Raw genomic sequence first — 26482 nt, forward strand, 5'->3', positions numbered from 1 at the left:
TCAGTCCACTGGGGCAGGCCTAGAGCTTGGGTCTGATGGAATGATCCTGGATTCTGGGTCTGTGGGGGCTGGTCTGGCACCAGGGTCCACTGGGGTAGACCTGTTGACTGAGTCTGTTGCAACAGGCTTAGATATTGTGTCTGTGAGGGCAGATGCAGAGCCTGTGTCCATGGGGGCTTTCCTGAATCCTGAGCCCACTGGGGCCAATCTGCCACCGAGACAGGTCTTGAGCCTGAGTCTGCAGGGGCTGGCCAGAAACTGGGATAGGCCTGGCATCTGTCCATAGGCATAGGCCTGGAGCCTGGGTCTACAGGGGTGGACCTGGATCCTGGGTCTGCAGGAGCTGGCCTGGACCAGCCTGGTTTGCAGGTATAGCCCTGGAGCCTCAATTAACAAGGGCCAAGCTGTTTCTAGTGTCTAATATGGTGGGCCTGGACCCTGGGTTCATTAGAACCTGAGGGCCTGGGGACTGGCCCAGAGCCTGGATTCATGGGGATGGTCCTGGTCCCTGGGTCCATGGGGAACAGACTGGAGGCTGGCTGTGTAGGTACTGGCTGGAAGGCTAGGTCCATGATGTCTGGGCTGGTTCCTGGTGCTTTGAGGGATGGCTTAGCTCTAGGTTGGCTTGGAGGCTGGGTCTGTGAGAGTCTACCTGGGGCCACTGGGGCCAGCCTGGAAACTGGGACTCAGAAATGATCCTGGAGGATGGGTCTATAGGTACCTTCCTAGTGCTATTGTCTACTGGGCCTGGGCTCTGGGTCTGCTGAAGTGTGGGCCCACAAGGAATGGCCTGGAGCCTGTGTCCATGGGGGTCAGCCTGGCATTGGGCTGATCTGGAGTCTAGGGCGGGCCCGAAGCTTGAGTCCTTGGGGACTGGCATGGAGCTGGGACCCAAGGGCTGGCATGGTAGGGTGAATTTGGAACCTGTATCCTCTGGGGCAGGCCTGGAGGTGGAGTCTGAGGGTACTGGCCTGGTTCTTGAGGCCATAGGGGTGGGCTTTGATCTACTGGGTCTGCAAATACCAACCTGGTGCTGGGGTGGGCCTGAAGCCTGGGGCCGTGTAGGCTGGCATGGTGCTGGGCCAGTCTGGGGCCTGGGGAAGGTCTTGATCCTTAGCTCATGGGGCCTGGCCTGGCACTTGGCAGGTCTGGAGCTTGTATCCGCAGGGACTAGTCCTGATCCAGGGTCTGTGGTTGCCAACCTGGTGTAGCAGTGGGGCTAGAGGCTGGGTCTGTGGGTACTGGCCTGGAGTCTAGGGTTGTGAGGGCTGGCTTGGTGCGGGGATAGGCCTGGAGGCCAGGCCAGCAGGGGCTAGCCTGGCACTGGGATGGGCCTGGAAGATGGGTCAGAGGCTGAGTCTGTGGAGGCAGGCCTGGGTTCTGGGACTACACAGTCAACCTGATGTTGCAATCTGTAGGTACTGCCCTGGAGGATGGGTCTACAGAGGCTGGCCTGGAGGCTGGGGCCATGGGGGCTAGCCTAGTGCTGGGAGTGGTCTGGAAGCTGGGACCTATGGGATAAGCCTAGTAGTGGGGCATGCCTACAGTCTCCAGCTGGTGTCTGAATCTGGGGGATAGGCCTAAGGTCTGGAGTTGGGAGGACTGGCTTGGTGCTGGGGTGGGCCTGAAGTGTGGGGCTTTGGAGGCCTGCCTGGTGCTGGGTTTTACTTAAGTGGGCCTGGTATTGCGGTCTGAGGCAATGTCCAGTGCTCACTTCCTTCTCCTAATAATATCTCTCTCCATGCTGTGCTGCTTGTGGTTGGGGGTGAGGTAACGTGGGTAATGTGAAACTGTCCTCCCTATGCTGTCTTCAGTGTGTCTGAGTTCTGTGATATACTTATGTGATATAATGTCTCACCTGATTTTTGTGATGCTACTTTGGTGTACAGATACTAATTAATGTTTCCCCAGGCTTCATGAATGGGATGAGCTCTAAAAAGTTCTATTCTGACATCTCGCTAAGGTCACTCCTCTTTCTTGCTTTAGCAGTTATACATTTTATGGCCGGGAGTGGTGGCTCATGCCTATAATCCCAGCACTTTGGGAGGCCGAGGCGGGTGGATCACGAGGTCAGGAGATCGAGATCATCCTAGCTAATACGGTGAAACCCTGTCTCTACTAAAAATACAAAAAACTAGCTGGGCATGGTGGCAGGCGCTTGTAGTCCCAGCTACTCGGGAGGCTGAGGCAGGAGAATGGAAGGAATCCAGGAGGCGGAGCTTGCAGTGAGCCGAGATTGCGCCACTGTACTCTAGCCTGGGTGACAGAGTGAGACTCTGTCTCAAAAAAAAGAAGTTATACATTTTATTCTATTATTTTTTTATGATTGATCTTGCAGGTTTTATTACTGTCACCTTAATTTACAATTCTTTTTTAAGACAGTTTCACTCCGTCACTGAAGGTGGAGTGCAGTGGTGTGATCTCAGCTTACTGCAACCCCTGCCTTCCGGGTTCCAGCAATTCTCCTTTCAGCCTCCCAAGTAGTTGGGATTACAGGTGTGTGCCACCATGCCGGGCTAATTTTTGTATTTTTAGTAGAGACGAGGTTTCACCATGTTGGCCAGGCTGGTCTTGAACTCCTGGCCTCAAGTGATCTGCCCACCTTGGCCTCCCAAAGTGCTGGGATTACAGATGTGAGCCTTCACACCCAGCCTCTATTCTATTCTTTTAGTGATTACCTATACCTATATATGTTACTGAAATTTTTACTATAAAATATTTTATACATACAAAATAATACGTATTATGTACATGTAAGTTATTAAGAAAAATAAAATGAGGCCGGGCGCGGTGGCTCATGCCTGTAATCCCAGCACTTTGGGAGGCTGAGGCAGGCGGATCACAAGGTCAGGAGATCGAGACCATCCTGGCTAACACGGTGATACCCCGTCTCTACTAAAAAATATTTAAAAAATTAGCCGGGCATGGTGGTGGGCGCCTGTAGTCCCAGCTACTTGGGAGGCTGAGGCAGGAAAATGGCATGAACCCGGGAGGCGGAGCTTGCAGCGAGCCGAGATCACGCCACTGCATTCCAGCCTGGGCGACAAAGTGAGACTCCGTCTCAAAAAAAAAAAAAAAAAAAAAAAAAAGAAGAATAAAATGAACAGCCGTGTAACCAACCTATAGCTTAAAAAATAGAACTTTAATAATTTGACTGAAACCTTCAATTTGCCATTTAACCATTCTTGCTAGAGATAATTATAATTCTGAAATTTTTGTTCTTTTTTTTTTTTTTTTTTTTTTTTGAGATAGAGTCTCTCTCTGTCATCCAGGCTGGAGTGCAGTGGCGTGATCTTGGCTCACTGCAACCTCCGCTTCCCGGGTTCAAGCGATTCTCCTGCCTCAGCCTCTCTAGTAGCTGGGATTACAGGACCTGCCACCACACCCAGCTAATTTTTTTTTATTTTAGTAGAGACGGGTTTTCACCATTTTGGCCAGGCTGGTCTCAAACTCCTGACCTCAGGTGATCCACCCACCTTGGCTTCCCAAAGTGTTGGGATTACAGGCATGAGTCACTGTGCCCGACCTATTTTCTTTGATTTTCTTTATACTTTTATTATGTATGTCTCCTGCACACACACACACTCACGAATACATATACTTTACAGATTTTTGAACTTAAGTGAAATCATACTGTATGTCTTCTTTTGCAACTTGCTTTTTCCTTGCTTTTTTTTTTTTTTTTTTTTTTTTGAGATGGAGTCTCACTCTGTCGCCCAGGCTGGAGTGTTTTGGGGTGATCTCGGCTCACTGCAACCTCCGCCTCCCAGGTTCAAGCAATTCTACTGCCTCAGCCTCCTGAGTAGCTGGGATTACAGGCATGCACCACTACGCCCACCTAATTTTTGTATTTTTAGTAGAGACAGGGTTTCACCATGTTGGCCAGGCTGGTCTGGAACTCCTGACCTCATGTTCTGCCTGCCTCAGCCTCCCAAAATGTTGGGATTACAGGCGTGAGCCACTGCGCCCAGCAGCAACTTGCTTTTTCCTTCCTCTACATTATACTTTATATTTGTGATATTTATTGAGCTTATTTGTTTTTGGTTTGTTTGTTTGTTTATTTGTTTGTTTTTTGAGACGGAGTCTTGCTCTGTCGCCCAGGCTGGAGTGCAGTGGCGCCATCTCGGCTCACTGCAAGCTCCGCCTCCAGGTTCACGCCATTCTCCTGCCTCAGCCTCCCGAGTAGCTGGGACTGCAGGCACCCACCATCACGCCCGGCTAATTTTTTGTATTTTTAGTAGAGACGGGGTTTCACCATGTTAGCCAGGATGGTTTCCATCTTCTGACCTCGTGATCTGCCCGCCTCGGCATCCCAAAGTGCTGGGATTACAGGCGTGAGCCACCGCGCCCAGGTGAAGAATATAATTAATTTAAACAAAGCATATCTGATTAAAATGCTGTGTAGAAGTAATGTTTTTCATGCTCTTAAAAGAGAAGAATGATGGAGGGAAAAAAATAGTATTTTCAATCTGATTGAAAATCAGTCTTTATGTGATATCAAAATGGATACTATTCTATTTCCTTTCTATAACAGATATCATATTTGTGATTCTGTCTATGTGTGTGCAGTCCTACTTTTGTTAATGTGTCTTCATTTCTGGGTAAAATGAAAGCTGACCTAGAACTGTGGTCATTCCTGTGTCAAAGTTGCAACAACTGTGGTCACTGAGCAATTACTATGGCAATCTGACTGGTCCTAAAGGGATAGTTGTGTTAGACCAAGATCTAAAACAATCTGTAAAAGGCGAATGAACTGCAGTTTCAAACTGTAATAGTTTGAGCTTGTGTCAGTATTTAACCAAAAGAAACAAATATGCAGGCAACTTATTCTTGGAAGGATAAAAGTCCTAGAAAACTTTGAAATGCTTCTTTACTCAGTTGCTTTTTCTTAACAATTTTATTTTAATACTGAAATATTGACAGAGCTCTAAGAAATGACATAGATGACTATGTGGTTTCTATGCCAAATAAAGTGGGGTTTTTTTTTTTTTAGAACCATCAATTTCTTTTGAACTGGCGTAAAAATAAAGATGTTATTTCTTTCTTAACATGATATCCTAAAATATTTATGAGGTGCTTAATTGAGAGATTATTAATATACAAAAGGAAATAAGAAAGTGACAAAATATTTAACAGCAGCACATGTATTTTTATTCTTTTTTTTCCCCCAAAGGGGTTATAGATTTGTACTGATTCAGCTACCTTTTCTAACCTTCCTCGTATACATTTTTTAGGTCGTGAAATTTTTAGCTAGAGTTAGTGCATAGCTGTAAGACAATGAATATCCTGCCTTTTTCCAAACTGATTTTTGTTTCTTTATCTGCATTCTTTCATTCATTCAACATATGCTGAACTCCTGTTCTGTACAGGCATTGTGGTAGGTGGTCGGGATACTTTATTGACTAAGACAATCAGGGCTCTCTTGATGAGTCTCTAGTGCTGGATAATTTTTCCCCTCCTCTTTCATTCTTACGCTTCTCTGCCACTTTCTTTCTCTAAACTTTCTCTTCTTTACCTTTCTTTCTTTCCCTCATTTCCTTATTTCTCTTGCTTTCTCTCTTTGTCAGAAAATTGCTAAGGGACTTCCCTGTCTTCTTCAAGCTCGTCTAGGCCCAATAGATGAGACTTCTTTCTTTGCACTACACTCTTTTCCCATGGGAATTCAGGGACATTCATAACTTTTGGCTTGATTTAGCTATGTCTATACCTCCTCTGAGGGAAATTGGTTGCCAGCTGATGAGAGTACCATTTCTTCTACTGCCATGGAGTCACACTCCTCTGCCTTTCATCATGCTGCCAAACTCTGTGAAGAGTGAATCCTTTGGGGAAAGACATCTTCCTGTCTATGTCTATGAGCAATCATTTTTTGGTTGAAACCATTTTTTAAGCATTGGTTTTATATTCGTGTACCTAAATTTATTTCCAATTTGGTTTCATTGATCACATTACTGGCTGATTATTTTCATTTCTGTTGAGCTTCCCACCATGAATAGTGCCGAGTATTTTTCCAGCACTATTTGGTGAGATAGGGAAAGGTTAGGGAGGAAAGCCTAATATAAATTCAGAAATGGCCATCGTCCTATTGTTTTCTGATGCAGTGTAGTAAAAAAAAAAAAAAGAAAGAAAATTGGTGTAGAGTCACAACCAAAAGTAGGTAGGGATAAGCAAGCTGGGTTCACCTGAAAGCACAGATTAATCAGAATTGTCAAATTTATTTTAGTCCTGGAAGAGTTATTTTGATCTAACCTTGGATCTTTAAAGTTGAGGATCAGAGATGTCAAGTTACTTGCCAGATATCACCCAGCAAGTTAATGACAGAGATGGGGCTAGAACCCAGGTCTCAGTTGCCAGTTTCCTTTTTCACCAGGCAGGATACAGAAGGTAGGATACAGGAGTAATTATCTTTTGTTACAGATTGATTTGTTAGAACCTCAGAGATTCAGACTTTTATGCTCTTCACCTTGGAATTAAAGAATCTAGTTTCATATGATCCTTGTGCAACCAGCTAAGGTGTTGAAAAGAACTGGTATGATAAAATTAACTGCTACCTACTGAATATATAGTCTGCATTGTTAGTATATCCATAGGTGTGAGTTTATTTTATATCTTGGTTATTGATGTTAGTTATTGCTTAGGGGGAAAATGTTTTTCCCCTAACCCCAAGTGCTGCAGTTATAGGTAAAGTTGGGGAAGGTGAATTTGTTTTTGGTGAATTCAGGGGATAAGTAATACATTGAAGAGTTCTGGATATAAAAACCACAGGACAGAGGAGTTTAAACTTGAAAAAAAAAAGAACTTGAATAAGGAGTCAGAAATTTAAGTTTATCTACTTATTTAATTAACGTATTATATGAGGTGGCTTAGTACAGAGTTTAATCTCTCTTCTTGGGAAATCATTTGATCTCTGGCTTTCTACCCCCTGAAAAGCCAAAAAAATTATTACTTCTCTGCTCCATTGATGTGGATATTTATTTTCATTGGTGTGGCAGCCAGGCCCCAAAATGGTCCCCAGTGATTCCTTGCCTCCTAGTAATCATGGCTTGTAGGGTCTTTTCCCACATTATAGTGGGTTTTTTTCTGTGTGACCAATAGAATATGGCAAAATAATGGTATGTCACTTCTGAGGCTAGCTCGTGGAACACATTGTGGCTTCGGCCTTGTACTTTCTCAGATCCTTTACTCTGGGGAAAGCAAGCTGCCAGGTTATGAAGGTACTGAGACAGCTCTCCACGTAGCAAGGAACTGAGGCCTTCTACCAATGACCAATGAGAATTTGTAGTCTTCTGTCAATAGCCATGTGAGTGAACCATCTTGGAAATAGATCTGCCGACTCTGGTCAAACCTTCAAGTGACTGCAGCACCTGAGGTTGCTTGAATGTAACCTCATGAGAGACCCTGAGCCAGAACCATCAGCTTAGCCACTCTCAGATGCTTGACCCCAGAAACTGCATGAGATAATAAATGCTTGTTGTTTTAAACTGTTACATTTTGAGGATAATTTGCTATGCAGCAATAGGTAATTAATACAGTTGAGAAGATAAAAGTTAAATATCCTTAGTTAATTAATTGATTTTATGAGATGGGGTTTTGTTATGTTGCCCAGGCTGGTCTTGAACTCCTGGGCTCAAGCAGTCTTCCCATCTCAGCCTCCCTAGTAGCTGGGATTGCAGATGCACACCACTGTGCCTGTCTCGCTAGCATTTTTTTTTTTTTTTTTTTTTGAGATAGAATCTTGCTCTGTTGCCCAGGCTGGAGTACAATGGCATGATCTCAGCTCACTGCAGCTTCTTCCTCCTGGGTTCAAGCAATTCTCCTGCCTCAGTCTCCCAAGTAGCTGGGATTACAGGCATCCGCCACCATGTCCGGCTAATTTTGGTTATTTTTGGTAGAAATGGGGTTTCACCATATTGGTCAGGCTGGTCTCGAACTCCTGACCTCGTGATCCACCCGCCTCAGCCTCCCAAAGTGCTGGGATTACAGACGTGAGCCACTGTGCCCAGTCTCTAGCATTCTTAATTTAAAAGAAATAATAATGATAAATGGAGATTTTAATTGTGAGATTTGACCCTTATAAGCAATCACACTATATTTATTTGGCCTGTATTCAGTATTTTCATTTGATTAAAAAGAAAATTGAAGAACAGGAAAGTTAAGTGGTTTAGTTTTTGGAGGAGCTGGTAGTTGCTGAGAATTGAAATACACTTCTATTCTTTTTCCACTTCTTTTTAAAGTATGGCTCTATTCAAACAGATAGAAGTAAAGATGAAATCCAAAATGACACCAGCAAATTCAAAAGAGAGTTATGGTTTGTGCAAATTTTGTTTAAGGGTAAGTTTTCTGAGAGCTACTCTTTTAGTATTAAATCATTTCAAGTGGTCTGAGTCATTTTATCCTTACACACAGGTCAGTTATGCCACTTTCAGTTAATAAATGTGGAGGGGGTTCAAGGGATCATTTAAGATAGGCCTAGATATGAATATTTTTGATCAATTCAACAGACACTTGTAAAGAGCACCACCACTGGCCAGGGGATACAAAAATAAATAAGATAATAACATCTGTGCTAAAATGTTTATAGGTTGGTGGTGGGGCCAATAATTTCAATAATGATACAGGTATTTATAGGGTACAGGTAGAGTATAGAGGAGGTACATCTAACTGAGAGAGGGAGCTCAGGGAGGACAAATTGCTTTCTCAAAGACACACAGCTGTGTGTGGCATCTTGAATCTGTCTTGGCTGTTTTCTAGAGACCTGGGAGTGGTAGTAACAGGATTGTATGTTGCCTTCCTGTTCCCTTTCACGTATGGGTAAGGTACTGTCTATGTTTCTTTAAGACTCCATTCTGTGACCTCACTATTCACTGAGATATTATCCAAGCTATTTTTTCTTTTTTCTTTATAGAGATGGGGTCTCCTTATGTTGCCCAGGCTGGTCTTGAACTACTGGGCTCGAGCAATTCTCCCACCTTGGCCTCCCAAAGTGCTGGGATGAGAAAGGTGTGAGCCACTGCACCTGGCTCAAACTTTTTTTTTTTTTAATGACTTGCTCTGTCAACCAGGATAAGTAGAAGGGGACAGAAAGACTAAGAAACAGAAACATTAAAATACAAAACAAAACCCAGGAAGTATAGAAGTTTTGGAAACGAGTTAGGAGGCTGAAATACATAAGGCCAAACTGTAAGAATAAAACATTTGGGGTGTGGGATTCTTTAAAAAAAGTATTAAACAATTCTTCTTAATGCTTCATCACATATTTCTAGCTACTAGTCAATAAGAAATTTGTGGCAATGTGCTGGTTTGGCTTTAAGGAAAGATTATACCCATGGATCAATTTGGTAGAATCTAGAACTTAATTCTATCAGTTTGAACAAGCAAGTTTCAGACATTATAGAGCCAAGGAACTTCCAACAGTCTTCCATGAATGAGGCAATCTGAATGAAGAGGCCTTTTATAACTTCATTTTGAACTCTGCCCACAAATCAAAGGTCAGCAGGCCCTTCAATTCAAAGAGGCTGCAAAATGCCTGGAGGTGCTGCTGTGCCAGTGGTTGCTCCTGTGTGGTAGGCAGAGGGAAAAAAGAAACAAGGAAGAGGAGGCAAAAGGCAAAAAGAGGGAACTGGAAAAAGAAAAGAGGGAGAGAAGGAAAGGAGAAGAAAAAGGAAGCACTAATAACTACTGTTTGTTGAGCACCACCAGCCACCATGCTAAGTACTTTGCAAACTTGATCTCAGTCCTCACAGCAGCCGTATGAGGTAGTACTGGCAGTACTTTTGTTTTACTGATTAGGATATTGAAGCTAAAAGAAGGTAATTTGTCAAAAGTCATACAGCTAATTAGTAGCAAAGCTGGACTTTGAACCCAGGTCTGTCTGCCTTCAAAATCTAGCACTCCTCACTAAAATGCCACAAAGGAAACATGTTCACCTATTAGGATCTGAGAGATACTTACCACTGACGATGACTGGGTGGGCTCTTCTGTGGCTGGCCCCTGGATTTTTTTTTAAGTTTGTAGACAAGTCTTTAACAGGATAAAGATCTCTTAATTGGATTTGCCTGTTATCCAATATTGCACACCACATCACATGCTGTGCTTCAGTTCCCTACATGAATCAGTTAAAACCTTCCCATTTAGTCTAATGAACCCTAATTTCAGACAAAGGTAACTGTCACCTTTTGTTTCATCCTGTGCTTTTATTTTTCAAATACCAGAGCCGACCTCTGAACTCAATCTGCACTTGCCTATTGATGCATAAATATCTATAATATCACAGTAAATTAAATTCTATTTTAAAGGGTTTCTATTTAACAATCTGTCAGAATTTTCACAGCATTTGATTTCTGGTCCCCTCTGTCCAGTGACAGGTTTATCTCAATATGGCTTGATTAATGAAACCTTTTATTTGGTGTAAGCACACCTATTATTACCATAGTCTCTTAATGCTTGCTTAGGCAACACTGAAGTCTGGCAGCAGGGACTCTCAAAACTTCTAGCTTCTTTAGCTCCACCAGAACATCGGGTGCGATTAACGGGCTGGGAGACTGATCCCCTCCTAGTGGGGAGCATGGTGATGTTAGTGTCAGTTAAATGATACAGCACTCTGTCTCAGAGGCTTGGCCAAACTCTCTTTTAACCTCTAGGGTTTAAAAAATGTTTCCAACTTAGTGCCAACAAATCCGCCTTTCTCTCCATTGCTACGTTGTCCTTGTATGTCAGTCACTGAGGGGCATTGTGGACGTCTCCCTCGGGAGCCAATAAATTGCAGTGTGCACTGTGTAGCTGAGAAGTGGGATGCAGTCTAAAATAAAATAACATATTGAAAAAAAAGGGCCTTAATGAAGCCAAGGGGCCAGGCACTAATAGCTCTTAAGAAATAGAAATGACTTTATGATGGATATTCCACAAGCAGCCTTTTCAGAAAACAAGAGTGCAATTGAATTATGTTTTGTTCTTGACGAGTATTTACCTCGGAGAGAAGCTGCCGTTTCTACTGGACTATCTCCTTCGTGTCACACATGCTTTCAAAACCCCGGGGAAAGAAATGCCTTGGTTTGCACATACACTCAAAATGTTGTCACTCTGTTTTACATTGCTATTAAATGTTTAATAACATTAAAAGTGAGACATGGAAAATAAAATTTGAAACTTATTTGTGCTGGAGACGTTGTCTTCTCTGCAGTTTTCCCATCTAGTGTTTTCTGTACTGGTAAAATGATTTGCTTCTGCCATATATTATGCTGTTTCTTATTTGTACCCCTGTCTCCTGCTGGTACTTAAAACAGTTCATACTTTTTTTTAAACGTTCTTTTCTTAGTTTGTGGTCATTATGACTTTAAGTGTAGTAAATTCCATCTGGAGAATTTAACAGTTTGGCTGTTATTTTTAAATGTCCTGAGGTAGGAAAGAGAATACAGTAATATTAACAGGTATGATTCAAGTTTATAATAAATAATAAAAAAAGATAAACGAAACAAATGAGTCTGTTATTTAAAAAGAACATTATGATAGTTAACATTCTGTTAAGACTTGAATATTTAAAGGGAAACTAACCCCTAAAAATATTAGAAAAAAGTATTTTGTTTACTTACTGTTCCAGATTATTAATTTGATTACTTGAGTTTGCAGTTTGTTATTCAATATATATGCTTACATAGACCTTAAAGCAGAGAAGTTTTCCTTCTGAAGTTTTAGTAGTGAAGAGGAAAATATGACAGGAAATACTTCTTGTAAAGGGGTAACATCAGATTTTTATTATCAGTTTAGTGTTAATAGAATTCCTTGTAATCATACTGGAAAAATAAAGTATAGTTTAACTGTACTTTCAAAATTAGATATATGGTTTAAGAATATTCAATAAAGTAGAAAGTAGAGAAACTAGTTTAATTTAAAATGATGCTGAAAGTTAATTAAATAATTTTCAGTAACATAATTAACTAGTGTTTGGATCTTGTGTTCTATTTGAAATACATATATATATATGCCATTTTTCTTCATTAAAAATGTTCTTTTGCAAGAAAATACAGAAACCTCTTAATGAGATTCTGAGTGGAGAATTATGATTCTCCAACATGTTTCTCAGGTTTTAGTTTATTTCACATCATGCTTTTTAACCTTCGACAACAAATATTGTTGTACCATGAAGACAGCAAATCTAAACAATTACATATGTAGTCCAAAGGCATACACAAGAAAATCAATATTTGACATCTTTGCAACTCCCTCTTTGCAGTAGCATTCAATAGCTCTTATTCATTATACACTTATATCTCTTTCAGATTCGCCTTTGTCACTAGAAACCCATTTTTTTTTTTTCTCCTTTGACTTCCACATAACTTCTTTGCCCTGTACTTTTACAGATGCCTTCTGGCTATAAATACTAATGAAATCTCTTTGCTTAATTCAATTTTGCTGTTACACTTACAGTTATGACCTAACTTTCCCACGAGAGAGACTGATTGAACATTCCACTACCTTATGGATGGGAGCAAACATTCTTACAGAACTGGACTGACAATTTCCATAATTATAGAATTCACAGCCTAATGACCTTAAAAAACAATAAAAAGATCTCTTGTTAATTCCATCTCTGTTACTGACATTCAAGATATTTCATTTTTCACGGGACAACAAATTTACTTTTTTATTTTCCAAAGAGCAGTCTATCCTTTCCCCCCAGATTAAATTTTCTGAATATTGAAGTATCCCATTGAATATTTAGCATTTCTTTGTCTTTTAAAAGTTAGAATATTTATGATCCTTAGAATGAGTTTGACTGATTTATAGCAATCAATTATAAGAGTACATTTTCAAATAGCCCTTTTAAAAACGAAGAATAGAATAATTAAAAAGATCACAAGTCCTCCCTTGCATATAATTATTTCATTATTTCATTACAGTGCAGAAATTATTTTTGCTGACTGTGAGCAATTTTAATTGAGCAAGATCTGTGTTAATATCCAATAGCAAGTAGTTCTTCCTAAGAAATAAGATCATTAATTGCCTAAATTTTATTCAGTACAGTGAGTCTTATGAGTCACATTGCAGTATAAACGTAATCACTAGGTAGAGTGGGTACAATACCTTTTCTGTAGTGTAGATATCCTAAAAGCATAACCTGCCTGCTAATTTATTCCTTCAACAGGTTTATTGCCTTATTAAGCATTTGTTTTGTAGAATATTCTTAATCTATCCAGATTATCACAGAAAAACTGTGATAATGAAACATTAAAATTCAGGCTTGAAGTCTACTAAAGCCAGCATGAATAATCAAAGCTAAAACACAGCATCTTTGATTCTTTCTCAATACCAAAATGCTCAGCACCCTGGAATATATTCTGGAAGCTTTTGGCTTACAAATAAAGACTTTGTGAGGTATGGAAATCTTCACTATAGTAAGATAGCCTGTTATTAAGTGAAGCTAAATTAAATGTTAATAATAGCCATTTTCTTGGAAAAATCTAACATTCATCATAAACGTTATAATAATCTTGGCATATCTAAATATTTTATACATATCTAAGATATTTTCTTCCCATAAATATTTTACATATATTTATTGCTATGGGAAGAATGTATAAATTGTAATAAAATTCATCAGAACCACTATCTTAATGACCTAGACTGTTTTGATAAAGTGTGAGTGAACATATTAAAAAACTTATTTGTCATTATATATATTTTAGTATTGAATATGCTGCTGTTGCTGGTCTGACTTAGACCTTAAGTGAGAAGTACAGTATTCTTACTTTAACTTCTTGTTTGCTTTTGTGTGTATTTTTTGTTGTTGTTGTTTGTTTGTTTTGTTTTGTTTTTTTTTAAGACACAAGGTCTCACTCTGCTGCCCAGGTTGGAGTGCAGTGGTGTGATCACAGCTCATTGCAGCCTGGAACTCCTGGGCTTAGGTGATCCTCCCACCTCAGCCTCCTAAGTAACTAAGACTACAAACAGGTGCCACCATGCCTGGCTAATTTTTTAAAAATACAGACAGGGTCTTGCTATGTTGTCCAGGCTGCTTAGTTTAACTTTTGAAAGTGGAAATAAAATACATGAAAAACTCACTGGTATTAATTGGTAAATTTGTGTATTCATTTAGCAAATATTTACTGAGCACCTCTATGTGTTAGGTATAAGTCTAATGTGCTAAAACTAGTCTTCCACACCCGTTCAAGAGAAACATTAGCATTTTTGCCTCCTTTGCTTGGATTCACGTATGTTCATTTGCTGCTAAAAGGAGAAATTGGCCAGACACAGCAGTGCAAGCCTGTAATCCTAGCACTTTGGGAGGCTGAGGCAGGAGAATTGCTTGATCCCAGGAGTTTGAGACCAGCTTGGGGGACACAGCAAGAATCTGTCTCTACCAAAGGAAATAAAAAGAGGGAGAGAGAGAGAGAAGGACAGAGAGATTGGCCAGCTTGATACTTAACTACCAATTTAGAAGTTATGGAGTTGTTTACAAAGATAATTTCTGGATTTCAGTATTTAATGTGTCAGCAATAACTGAAGCCTACTGGAACTCTGTAAGAAATGAGTTACTATTGTGAATAGGACAATTTTTGTATTTGGAACTTTTTTTACTGGAGAGTAAGTATTACGAGTGTTACAGAAGGCAAAACAAACTATCGACTATAGGAGTTAGTCTTATAGTGAAAGAATTCTAGCATGGTGTGTTGGGAGGATGATGTGATCTGGAAGAATAAGAACTAGACTATCCAGAGTCCTGGGTTCTGCTACTGCTCCTACCTAGCTATAAGACTTTGGGCATCTTGAAACCTCTCTGAAGCTTAGTTCCAGATCTGGAAAATGTGGATCATAGTCCTTGCTCTGCCTCTTCGTGGGGATGCTATCATGATAAATAGTAGCTTCCTCATTTGTAAAGTGAAAGTTTTCAAATTAGAGCAGTTCTTAAAGTGAGAGTAATTCATGAATCCCCTTGAAACAATGCAGATATATATATATATATATATATATATATATATATATATATATATACATTCATCTGTTCATCTTTCTGGTTATGAGGTCCATAGCTTTTGTCAGATTCTCAAATAGGCAAGTGATCCAAAGAAGGTTAAGAAATGCTGAATTAGAGAATCTCTAACATCCTTTCTACTCTTAAATTCAAATTCCATTCTCCGTCTCTGAATAATAGATATGAAAGCACTTTGAAAGAGTGTTAAACAAATGCAAAGTATCATTCTCCATCTCTCTTTATGGATCTACTGTATGTAAAAGTCATAGCCATACTTGGAATACTGATATTATATTATGTTGCATGGGTTATTGAATAAACATATTGCCTGAGGGAATTCCTCAAATGCAAGGTTCAGTATTAAACCCCTAGGAGAATTAGAGTGTGCCATAGAGACTCAGAGAAAATAGAAAATAAATCTAGGTGAGAGTGCAAACTTTTTTTTTTTTTGAGATGGTATCTCGCTCTGTTGTCAGGCTGGAGTGCAGTGGCATGATCTTGGCTCACTGCACCCTCTGCCTCCCGGGTTCAAGTGATTCTCCTGCCTCAGCCTCCCAAGTAGCTGGGACTACAGGCACACGCCACCACACCCAGCTAATTTTTGTATTTTTAGTAGAGATGGGGTTTCACCATTTTGGCCAGGATGATCTCAATCTCTTGACCTCGTGATCTGCCCACCTCGGCCTCCCGAAGTGCTGGGATTACAGGCGTGAGCCACTGCGCCCGGCCGCAAAAATATTTTAATATAGGTACACAGTAGTTTGTTGGGCAACATTAAACTATTAATTTAACATTAACTATTAATCAGTATGAGGCTACTGATCTAGTTCTACTCTGGATTATGACAATGGTAGCTGGGCCTCAATTTCGTCTTCTTTAATTCAGAGCTCAGAGGCGGGTAGGTGAAGATTAGGTTAGTGTAGTTGAAAGTGTTCTTAGTTAACTGTACAGTGTTACACAAAAACAAGGCATTCTCTATTCAAAGCACGAAATCCCACTATTAAGGATTTCCTTTTTGGTCTGGGGCAAGGTTTCTGGGGAGATTGGGGGCTAGAGTACTCTTAACCACAGTGAACAAAATCTACTGCATAGAAATAATGTTTTTCATCTAAGAAATAATTTATCTTTTCCTTTCTAGATTTGAATCAGAATAGAGTGAAAAGAATATTTTGTTCCAAAAGTTGTTCTCTTTCTTACTAAGGGTGACTCTGAGTTCCTAGATAGATCTTACACTTTTTTTCTTTTTTCTTTTTTTTTTTTTTGAGATAGAGTCTCGCTCTGTTGCCCAGGCTGGAGTGCAGTGGCGTGATCTCGGCTCACTGCAACCTCTGCCTCTTGGGTTCAAGCGATTCTTCTGCCTCAGCCTCCCGAGTAGCTGGGACTATAGGCACATGCCACCACGCCTGGCTAATTTTTTGTGTTGCCCAGGCTGGTCTCAAACTCCTGAGCTCAAGTGATCTGCCTGCCTTGGGCCTCCCAAAGTGCTGGGATTACAAGCGTGAGCCAACACACCCTGCCAGATTGTATACGTTTTAATATCCATAGCCCTATGCCAGGACTCAGTAAAATGTATACATTGAATGCCCTTGGGCTGGTTACTTACTTCCTCTGAGCAATGTTTTCACTATTTGTAGGACTAATAATAATAATAATAATAAAACCCTGGCTACCATTGAAGTACGCTGCACCAAGTACTTTACCTATGTTATTTTGTCCCAGCCTAATAACAACCCTGTGAAATATTATTCTCATTTTAAAGGCTAGGATTCTGGCCAAGCGCAGTGGCTCACGCCTGTAATCCCAGCATTTTGGGAGGCCAAGGCAGGTGGATCACCTAAGGTCAGGAGTTCGAGACCAGCTTGGCCAACATGGCAAAACCCCATCTCTACTAAAAATACAAAAATTAGCCAGGCGTTGTGGCACACGCCTGTAATCCCAGCTACTTGGGGAACTGAGGCAGGAGAATCACTTGAACCCAGCAGATGGAGGTTGCAGTGAGCTGAAATTGCACCACTGCACTCCAGCCTGGGTGACAGAGTGGGACTCCATCTCAAAAATAAATAAATAAATAAAAATAAAATAAAGGCTAGGATTCTGGTTGGTGGATGTGGTGGCTAATGCCTGTAATCCCCACACTTTGGGAGGCGAGGTGGGTGGATCACTTGAGGCCCGGAGTTCAAGATCACCCTGGCCAACATGGTGAAACCCCAGCTCTACTAAATATACAAAAATTAACTGAGTGTGATGGCGGGTGCCTGTAGTCCCAGCTACTCGGGAGGCTGAGGCAGGAGAATCGCTTGAACCCGGGAGGCAGAGATTGCAGTGAGCCAAGATCCAGCCATTGCACTCCAACCTGAGTGACAGTGAGACTGTCTCAAAATAAATAAATAAATAAATAAATAAATAAATAAATAAATAAATATAAAATAATAAAGGTTAGGATTCTGAGGTTCACAGAAGATAAGTGACTTACTTAAGGCTATAACCACCTTATAAATTTATTGGAAAGATAAAATTGTGTAATGTACTTGATTATGCTTTGAAAACTGTTTAGGCTACATAAATGTAATGCTGCTGCTGCTCCTCTTTCACTTTTTGTTCCTTTTGTCAGATGATCCAGCTTCAAAGATTTTACTTTATTAACAGCCTTCCCATTGAAAGAAGAAGGTGATTTGCTAGAAGGTTTACGGTACATTGTGTCCCAGAAGTGCAGATTTGGCAATGACAAGAAATGGTTGTTGCCAGGTCATTTTTGAATCGGCTAGATTTATCTGTTGTGTCACCAAATAGCTCTGCTGTTAGCTGAGAGAAGAAATGAAGAGGAACTATGACTGTTTGATGAATAAGACCCTTTGTAAATATTCTGCTTGGAGCTCCTCCCATTCCCTCACTATTAAAGTAGATTAGTGTCTAGATTAAAATCACAAAAGCCAAGGAATTCAGATCTAAAGCTAAGATTTAAGGTTGGAGTATCAGTCTTAACTTATGAGTGCAAACCCAGGAATCTTGGTAGGATCAAGATCATGAGTTTGCTCTGAATCTCTTGGTTTCTGTGGAGCTGAGATTTATATTCACTATAATATACAAAGTTGAAATACTTTAAAACTTCATAACATAGCAAAGACAGGATTATAATTGTAGAATAGGACCATCTCCCAACTTGTCACTGGAGGAATGGTAAAGTCAAATTAGAGTAGAACTGCTGATTACTGTGGGGAATTACCTTTTATTTCCGAAAACTGTATTTCTCTTTGGTTTAAAAAATACCCTTTTATGGGGCAATTTGATTTTGTGCAATGTTTTATGCTTAAAAAATCTAATAGGAGACCTGATGGAGAGATTTGATCATTTATTACCCATCTATACATTTACTAGTAATGATGAAAGATTTGTTGGTTGTCTAGTTTATCTGAGAGAGAGCGATGAGCCACACCAGAAGAGAGGGTGGGAAATCTGGGCTCAGTGCCCAGGATTTTTCTTTGCTATTTGGATCACTGTGTTTGCTAGAATATTTAATTAATCCCACTCTTGGAGTAATGCTTATTGCTAATGGCCATTGTGGAGCTGAAATATTAAACCATATGTAATATATCTTCAATAAAATTTAGATTTAAAAGTCCCTAAATGATGTATGTGTTTGACAGTCCTTAATGAAAACTGATTAAAGAAATTCCAGAGAATGGATAGGCTTAATAGTAACAGTTCTTTTCATTCATGTGAAAGGAAGTTCAGTATTATAAAATGAAACATAAGGAATTAGCACAATATTTGGGGTAGGGCTGTACCAGTTCTTGAATATATAGGTTTTGGTTTTTAGTTTTGTTAAATATTTGGCTCTTCTACTGTATCTCTGGTGAGGGTCTTTCCTGAGTTATTTAAGACAGTTCTTTTTGGAATACGGTTTAGCCATAGGTAGACCAGGGATTATCAGGGAACTCTGATAATTCTCTTTTGAGTAATTCAATACATGGAATGATCTTCTCTTACTATTGAACCAATGCCTCAGCAAAGGGTTAGAGGAATTCTGCTGTTTGTAGCGAAAATCTTGTGCCAGGAGCATTAACCTTGAAGTTCTAAACACTTTGCAGGTCAGGCAATTACCACAGTTATCCTAGTTACTTATTTAAGGATGTGGCAAGGAGAGCCTCCAAAAAGTGAACGGATAAATGTGAGTGGAGGAAAAAAATCAATTTCTTTCTTTTGAAAGGACAGATCTAGAATTGTAATGATGGAAAGAATTCTAAGATTCAGTTAAAATATCTCTTGAACAGGTCAAAACAGGCAAAGGGTCTGACATATTGGAGTGTGTCTGGGTAGTCCAGGGATAGAATATTAGAAATGAGACAGTACTTAAGAATTTGGTCAAATTGAGTTGTCTTCAAACTTTGTAACTCCTTGAGTTACTTTATGCAAACAAACTTTTTTTTTTTTTTTTTTTTTTTTTTTTTTTTGAGACGGAGTTTCACTCTTGTTGCCCAGGCTGGAGTGCAATGGCGCCATCTCAGCTCCTCACCGCAACCTCTGCCTCCCAGGTTCGAGCGATTCTCCTGCCTCAGCCTCCCAAGTAACTGGGATTACAGGCATGCGCCACCACGCCCGGCTAATTTTATATTTTTAGTAGAGATGGGTTTTCTCCATGTTGGTGAGGCTGGTCTCGAACTCCCGATCTCAAGTATCTGCTTGCCTCGGCCTCCCAAAGTGCTGGGATTACAGGCGTGAGCCACTGCGCCTGGCCTACAAACTCTTATATACTTAATATGTAAAACAGATTTGAGGGGAGCTATTCTCCTTGAAGCCAAAGAGCTTGAACCTGTTCATAATGCTTCCCCCTTTTTCCATCATTATTAGCATAGTCTGAAAATCAGTTATCTACTTCAACTCTTTCATTTGACATATATGAGCATTTATTTCCAAGAGGAGTAAATTGACTTGTTCAAGGGTGTATAACTAAATGGTGTCAGGGCTTAGTCTCAGACCAGTGCTCTGCTCTGTTATATACTTTCTACTTCAAACACTCTCTGCTTCTTGCAGGGAATTTTGGTTAGAGAACAACCTTCTCTACAAGAATTCTAGGAAAAAGTAATGTAGTCAGGAGTTGCAAAGACAAGTGGGGCATATGGTCACAAATATTATTCCTTAATACATTCATAAAACAGGAGTTTATTGATCATCTATTATGTGCAAGGCACAGCTTGAGGCTCCAGAGAAAGTACAGAATTCCAGAATAGAAGAAGTCATGTCTTTACTATTCTTTGTCCTATATTTTCTCCTTAAAAATATGAACAAAGCAATAATTTATAGAATATGAATCATACACTCACTATAGTGTTTTTTTTGGGTATAGGCTCTGGAGTCAGACTATCTAGTTTTGAAGTCTGGCTCTGAAGTTATCTTGGGCAAATCACTTAACTACTTCTCCCCGTCCCCCTCCCCAACTCCCACTCCCACCTCCTCCTCCTTCTCCTCCTCCTCCTTCTTCTCCTTCTTCCCCTTCTCCTCCTCTTCCTCCTCCTTCTCCTTTTCCTTCTCCTTCTCCTTCTCCTCCTCCTCTTCCCCCTCCTCCTCCTTCTCCTTCTCCTCCTCCTCCTTCTTCTTCTTTTGAGACAGGGTCTTGCTCTGTCGCCCAAACTGGAGTGCAGTGGTGCAGTCATGACTTATTGCAACCTCTGCCTCCCAGGCTCAAGCGATCCTCTCATCTCAGCCTCCCAAGTAGCTGGGAATACTGGTGCACCCCACTATGCTCAGCTTATTATTATTTTTTTAATTTGTAGAGATGAGGTCTTGCTATATTGCCCAGACTGGTCTTGAACTCCTGGGGTCAAGTGATCCTCCTGTCTCGGCCTCCCAAAGTGCTGGGATTACAAGTGTGAGCCACTATGCCCAGTGAAATTGCTTAACCTCTCATGCCTCAGATTTCTCATCTGTAAAGTAGGAATAATAATGTTACAACATCATAGAATATTTGTGAGAATTAAATGAATATATGCATTCATTTATTATATAAATGTACATTTTTGATATATTAGAATAAATCTTAGCTGCTATTATTATGTCTTATGTCACTCACCAGGACAATTTGAGAGTCTCCTCTAAATCAGTATTTTGGCTTCTTATGTGTATTGTTCAACAAATCATATGGAATTACATTTTGCATACCTAAGTTACTAAAGCATTGTCAATTCAATTTGGTAATCTTATTTTAGCAAATGGTTAACACCTATACAGTATATATAATATATACAGTATGATATACTTCACTAGCTCATAAATTTTTTTTTTTTGAGATGGAGTCTCACTCTGTCACCCAGGCTGGAGTGCAGTGGCGTGATCTCTGCTCATTGCAACCTCTGCCTCTTGGGTTCAAGCAATTCTCATGCCTCAGCCTCCCGGGTAGCTGGGATCACAGGTGTGCACCACCATGCCCAGCTAATTTTTTGTATTTTTAGTAAAGATAGGGTTTCGCTATGTTGGCCAGGCTGGTCTTGAACTCCTGGTCTTAAACTCCTGGACTTAAGTGATCTGCCTGCCTCAGCTTCCCAAAGCGCTGGGATTATAGGCGTGAGCCACCGCACCTGGCCTTATAAATCTTTTTTGTTGTTGTTTTTTTAAAGACAGAGTCTTGTTCTGCCACCCAGGCTAAAGTGCAGTAGTGCGATTGTAGCTCATTGCAGCCTCAAACTCCTGAGCTAAAGTGATCCTCCCACTTCAGCCTCCTCAGTGGCTGGGACTACAGGTGTGTGCCACCACACCTGGCTAACTTTAAAAAAATTTTTGTACAGTTGGGATGTTGCTGTGTTTCTCAGCTGGTCTCAAGCTCCTGGGCTCAAGCGATCATCCTGCCTTGGCCTCCCAAAGTGTTGGGATCACGGGTGTGAGCCACCATGCCTGGCTCACTCATGACTCTTAAGATGCTTTGTACTTCTTGAATGGGAATCTTGATGATCAGAAATATGTGACATTCACAAGTGATATCCTTAGGCCATTGCTTATTCTTTCAATACATATAGTATCTCCTCAAACAAAAAGTAAGACCTTGGACATGGACATCATCATATGTGTCTCTTCATGTTTCTAGAGTCCAGGCCTGTAACTTGAGATGTTTCCTGTGTATTTATGTCACAGATTCTATTGTTAGTGGCAATATCTCTTCTCAATTTTAGTTTTTCTTTTCTAATTTTAAGCTATCAGCCTAATTATAATATCTTCTGTACTAACTTTCCTTTGTTCCACTGGATCTAAAGTTAATAAATTTGTTGAACCATGAATAAAAGCAAAAAGCTAGCACAGGTAGGTACAAGCCATATGCATTGCTTTAATGAATAGTCACCGTGACATACGGAGGAGGACTGCCTGATTAATTATTGGGTTTGATGGAGTTGCTGCTCGCCTGCATGAGTTAGTCCAGGGGCCAATTTATAGTGTTAAAATCCTGTGATGGGCTGGTCTGACCAATAAACAAAGTAAATAAATGAACCAAGTTGATTCAGTAGCCCAGATAATTTGTGAGATTAGCATAAAAACATTATATTGCTTTTTATTTTTTTGAGACAGTGTCTCACTCTATCACCCAGGCTGGAGTGCAGTGTGCAATCATGGCTCACTGAAGTCTTGACCTCTGGGGCTCAAGCAATCCGCCTGCCTCAGCTTCCTGAGTAGCTGGTACTATAGGCACACACTACCATACCTGGCAATATTTTAAAAATTTTTTTGTAGAGACAGGGTCTCGCTATGTTGCCCAGGCTTGTCTCGAATTCCTGGGCTCAGGCGATCCTCCCACCTTGGCCTCCCAATGTGTTGGAGTTACAGGTATGAGCCACCATATCCGGTCAATAATTAGTAATATTACTTAAAATTTGTAGTATATTGGAGCACTGGAAAATAGGTATATATCCAACAGGACTCTTCAGGTTGTGAGTAACCAAAAACCCAACTCAAACCAGATTGAGCAAAAGGTGAAATCTACTAGCTCAAACAACTGAAAAATTCAGAGGTAAATTTTTCTGACTTTCATTTACACTTGATCTAGGGGGCAACATCTGCCTCCATCTGTTAGCTTACCTCTCATCCATAATGGTATGCCACAAGGAGGCAACGTGCCATTTAGCAACCCCATGCCTATATCTTCCCAGGATTCAGCCCAGCAAAAAGTAGAGTGATTCTTGGCAACTACCATGTGAGTCTTGGGCATTGGAACAACTTAGGTCACAGGTCAACCCCTGAGTCAACAATGTTAGTAGGAGGATTTGATACTCTGATTGGCAAGGACTAAGGCACATGGTCTCTTCCTGGTGAAGCCCTAGCAACTACATGGGAAAGTGATGATTTTCCAAAGGACATTTGAGTAGCTCCCAGAAATAATAAGGAGCAGACAAATATCTATTAGAAGGGAAAATAAAATTCTTTTTAAACAAACTAATATCAAAATGCCAGATAAGAAAACAGACATTCTTATATATTATTTCAAGTGGGCTATTTGGGAATATCTACCAAAAATTCAAGTGCACATTGTCTTACACAATTTCACATCAAGAAATTTATCCTACAGATAAATCATACCAGGGTACAAAGATGTTATTTAAAGGATGATCACTGAAGCATTGACTGTAACAGCAAAACACTGTCCATTGACATGGAAGTTGTTAAATTATGATACATTTATAGAGGAGAATATTGCACAATTATTTTTAATGAGGTAGATCTATATGTTCTAATATGGAAAGAAGTCTATGATAATTTAAGAGAAAAAAAGCAAATTGCAAGGAAATAGGCAAATATGGCCTTGCTTGTATAAATGCATGAAAAATACCTGGAAGAATATCCAAAAGTGTTTAACGCTGCTTATTGCTAGGGAAGAAATTCTAGGGAGTTAGGAGTGGCAGGAAGAAGACATTTGCTTTTCACTTTATGTCCTGTGGGGCTTTAATTTGTTTACCTGAGTACTTGTTAATTTCATTACTTTAAAAAGTCAGTCTAGCCGGGCATCATGGCTCATTCCTATAATCCCAGCACGTTGAGAGGCCAAGGCAGGAGGATCACTTGAGCCCAGGAGTTTGAGACCAGTCTGGGCAACATAGACTCCATCTCTACAAAAAATGAAAAAAAAAAAATCAGCCAGTATAGTGGTGTGTGCCTGTGGTCCCAGCTACTCAGGAGGCGGAAGTGGGAGGATTACTTGAGCCTGGGAGATCAAGTCTGCAGTTAGCTGTGAGCATGCCACTGCACTCCAGCCTGGGTAACAGAGTGAGACCCTGTCTCAAAAGAAAAAAAAAAAAAAAAAGGGGAATTCCCTTTCATTGAGCACCTATTATGTTAGTAGCTGTATGGCGTAGGTGAATTCAATTAATTTCCCTGACCCTCAGTTTCTTTGTTTTTCAAGTGGGGGTAATCATATTAATAATATTTGCCTTACATCGTAACTGGGAAATTATAGATAAAATATGCTAAATTCTTGAGTGTAGTAGACATCTAGTAAATCATTGCTATTATTAGTCGTAATTACTTCAGTTTGTGAGTAATTACTTCTTTTTCTTTTCTTTCTTTCTTTTTTTTTTTTTTTTTGTTTGAGACAGAGTCTCACTCTGTCACCCAGGTTAGAGTCTAGAGTGCAGTGGCACCATCTCAGCTCACTGCAACCTCTACCTCCCAGGTTCAAGAGATTCTCATGCCTCAGCCTCCCAAGTAGCTGTGACTACAGGCATATGACACAATACTCAGCTAATTTTTGTATTTTTAGTAGAGTCAGGGTTTCACCATGTTGGCCAGGCTGGTCTCGAGCTCCTGGCCTCAAGTGATCCTCCTGCCTTGGTTTCCCAAACTGCTGGGACTGCAGGCTTGAGCCACTGTGCCCAGCCTATTTTCTTTACTGTTCTTCCTCTGCAGAAGTAGTCATCAGGCATGACCTCCCATGGGTGCTCACAGGAGATGGTGCCGTGCATGTGCAGAACTTCCCAGCCAAGATCCACCACATTGGACCCACTGAGTGAGCCCCCTTGTCATTGCATGAGATGGTGATGATCACATAGCGTAGAGGAGAGTATGTGTGACACAGAGCAATGGTAGTCAGTTTAACATACGATAGCCCTGTGAAAGGCATGTGGTCAGCCCTGGGATCAGTAACCATCAGAAGACATGGCTCCCAGAAGGCTGCCTGGATCTGGTTAGCAAAGGAACCAGAAATAAGAGTGGCTCCAGTGGCAGCAGCAAACTTCAGCATAGCCTGCTGGCTGACATTCCTGGAGGATGTGACACTGACAGCAGCTGAGTTTCCAAATGGCAACAATGGCACAAGCTGCCAGCCAAAGCTTCTTGCAGGTCCTCTTCAGATTTATCATGTAGATGCCATCACTTTTCCTTTTGTAGTGTATCATTTGGAAGTCAAGGTGGGTGTCACCTAAGTGGATTCCTGCTGGAAGGAATGTGAGGACATTCTCCTCCTTCATCTTCAGGGCATCAAGGGCTCCAAACATTGTGAAAGTTTCTCTTTAAATTACGACATGCTGTATGGATCTCTGACTGGGGAACATGGACAAGTACACTCAAAGTTTGATTGCTAGTATAGCTCACTCTTCTGTGGCTAGAAGTCCTGAAGAATAAAACGTTAAGGGAGTTATTATGCTGACTACAACACCCAGGCTTAGGAACTAGTGAGCATAAGACCTCAAATTTCTTTCTGGCTCTCATTATGAAAGTCATGATTGTTTCCCTTGCGTCATCCTCTGCATGTGGCTTTTCATCTTACATTCTGGCTTTGCTCCAGGAGACACACTGCCTTATGCCAGGGACCTGGTGGAAAGGTCACCCCCAGAATGGACAGGCTGGGAAGAGCTCACTTAACAGTGTAAGTCCTTAACTGCATTTCTTCAAGCGCCATCTTAATGGCATATAAGCAAAAGTGAAAAATTCCAAAGGGGACTAAAATTTAGATTTTGGCCTGATAGTATAACTAGAAGGTTTTTTTGCTTTGAATTACCATAAGTAGGAGTGAGTGAGTTTCTGTCATTCCCCTACAGAATAAAATATTGAATTTATGATGAATAGTTGTTAAATAGAGTGATCTGGACTTATTCTTTCCAGCCTAGTGAGACCCATCCCAACCTTTTACAGACAGTTTCTTTAAATATAGCATGAGAAACCTCAGTGTCCTCTGGAGGGTTTTGTAAATGGATGCCAGCCCAGTCTTTATTAAACTGGGCTTGTATGTCATATAATTGCCTGTCTTGACATACCTCTTCCAGGCTTTGCTGGAAGGGTTTGTTAAGGATTCTTTTCTGCTGTAAATAATGATCCTTGGTGTTTTTGTTGTTGTTTTTGTTGCTTCAACTTTATCTTTTTCTGTGTTTTTCCTGAATTTTTTGAAGTTTGTATCTTTTTCAATTAGTTTTTTTTTCCTTTTAAATCTACTTAGATGATGTCTACTGATTCCCTTCAATCCAATTCAAAGTCCTATAGCAAACATTTACTGACCATTTACTCTATACAAATCATGCTGGTGCTGTTTTCCAAAGCTTCAACATAATT

The 26482-nt window shown here is 40.5% G+C and overlaps 1 protein-coding gene and 1 pseudogene across 1 annotated transcript in view; one reads left to right on the forward strand and one right to left on the reverse strand.

Annotated features, from left to right (window-relative positions):
• On the reverse strand, positions 1–25431 carry LOC134809788 (small ribosomal subunit protein uS2B-like; annotated as a pseudogene).
• LOC129138325 (uncharacterized) overlaps positions 1–26482 on the forward strand; it is a 155903-nt gene that overhangs the window by 30341 nt on the left and 99080 nt on the right. The window contains exon 5 of the mRNA XM_063808751.1: positions 24845–25802. The gene's annotated coding sequence lies outside the window, so the exon portion shown is untranslated. The remainder of the gene's footprint in view (positions 1–24844; positions 25803–26482) is intronic.

The sequence above is a fragment of the Pan troglodytes genome, chromosome 1 (assembly GCF_028858775.2).
Source record: "Pan troglodytes isolate AG18354 chromosome 1, NHGRI_mPanTro3-v2.0_pri, whole genome shotgun sequence".
In the NCBI taxonomy this organism is placed as follows: domain Eukaryota; kingdom Metazoa; phylum Chordata; class Mammalia; order Primates; family Hominidae; genus Pan; species Pan troglodytes.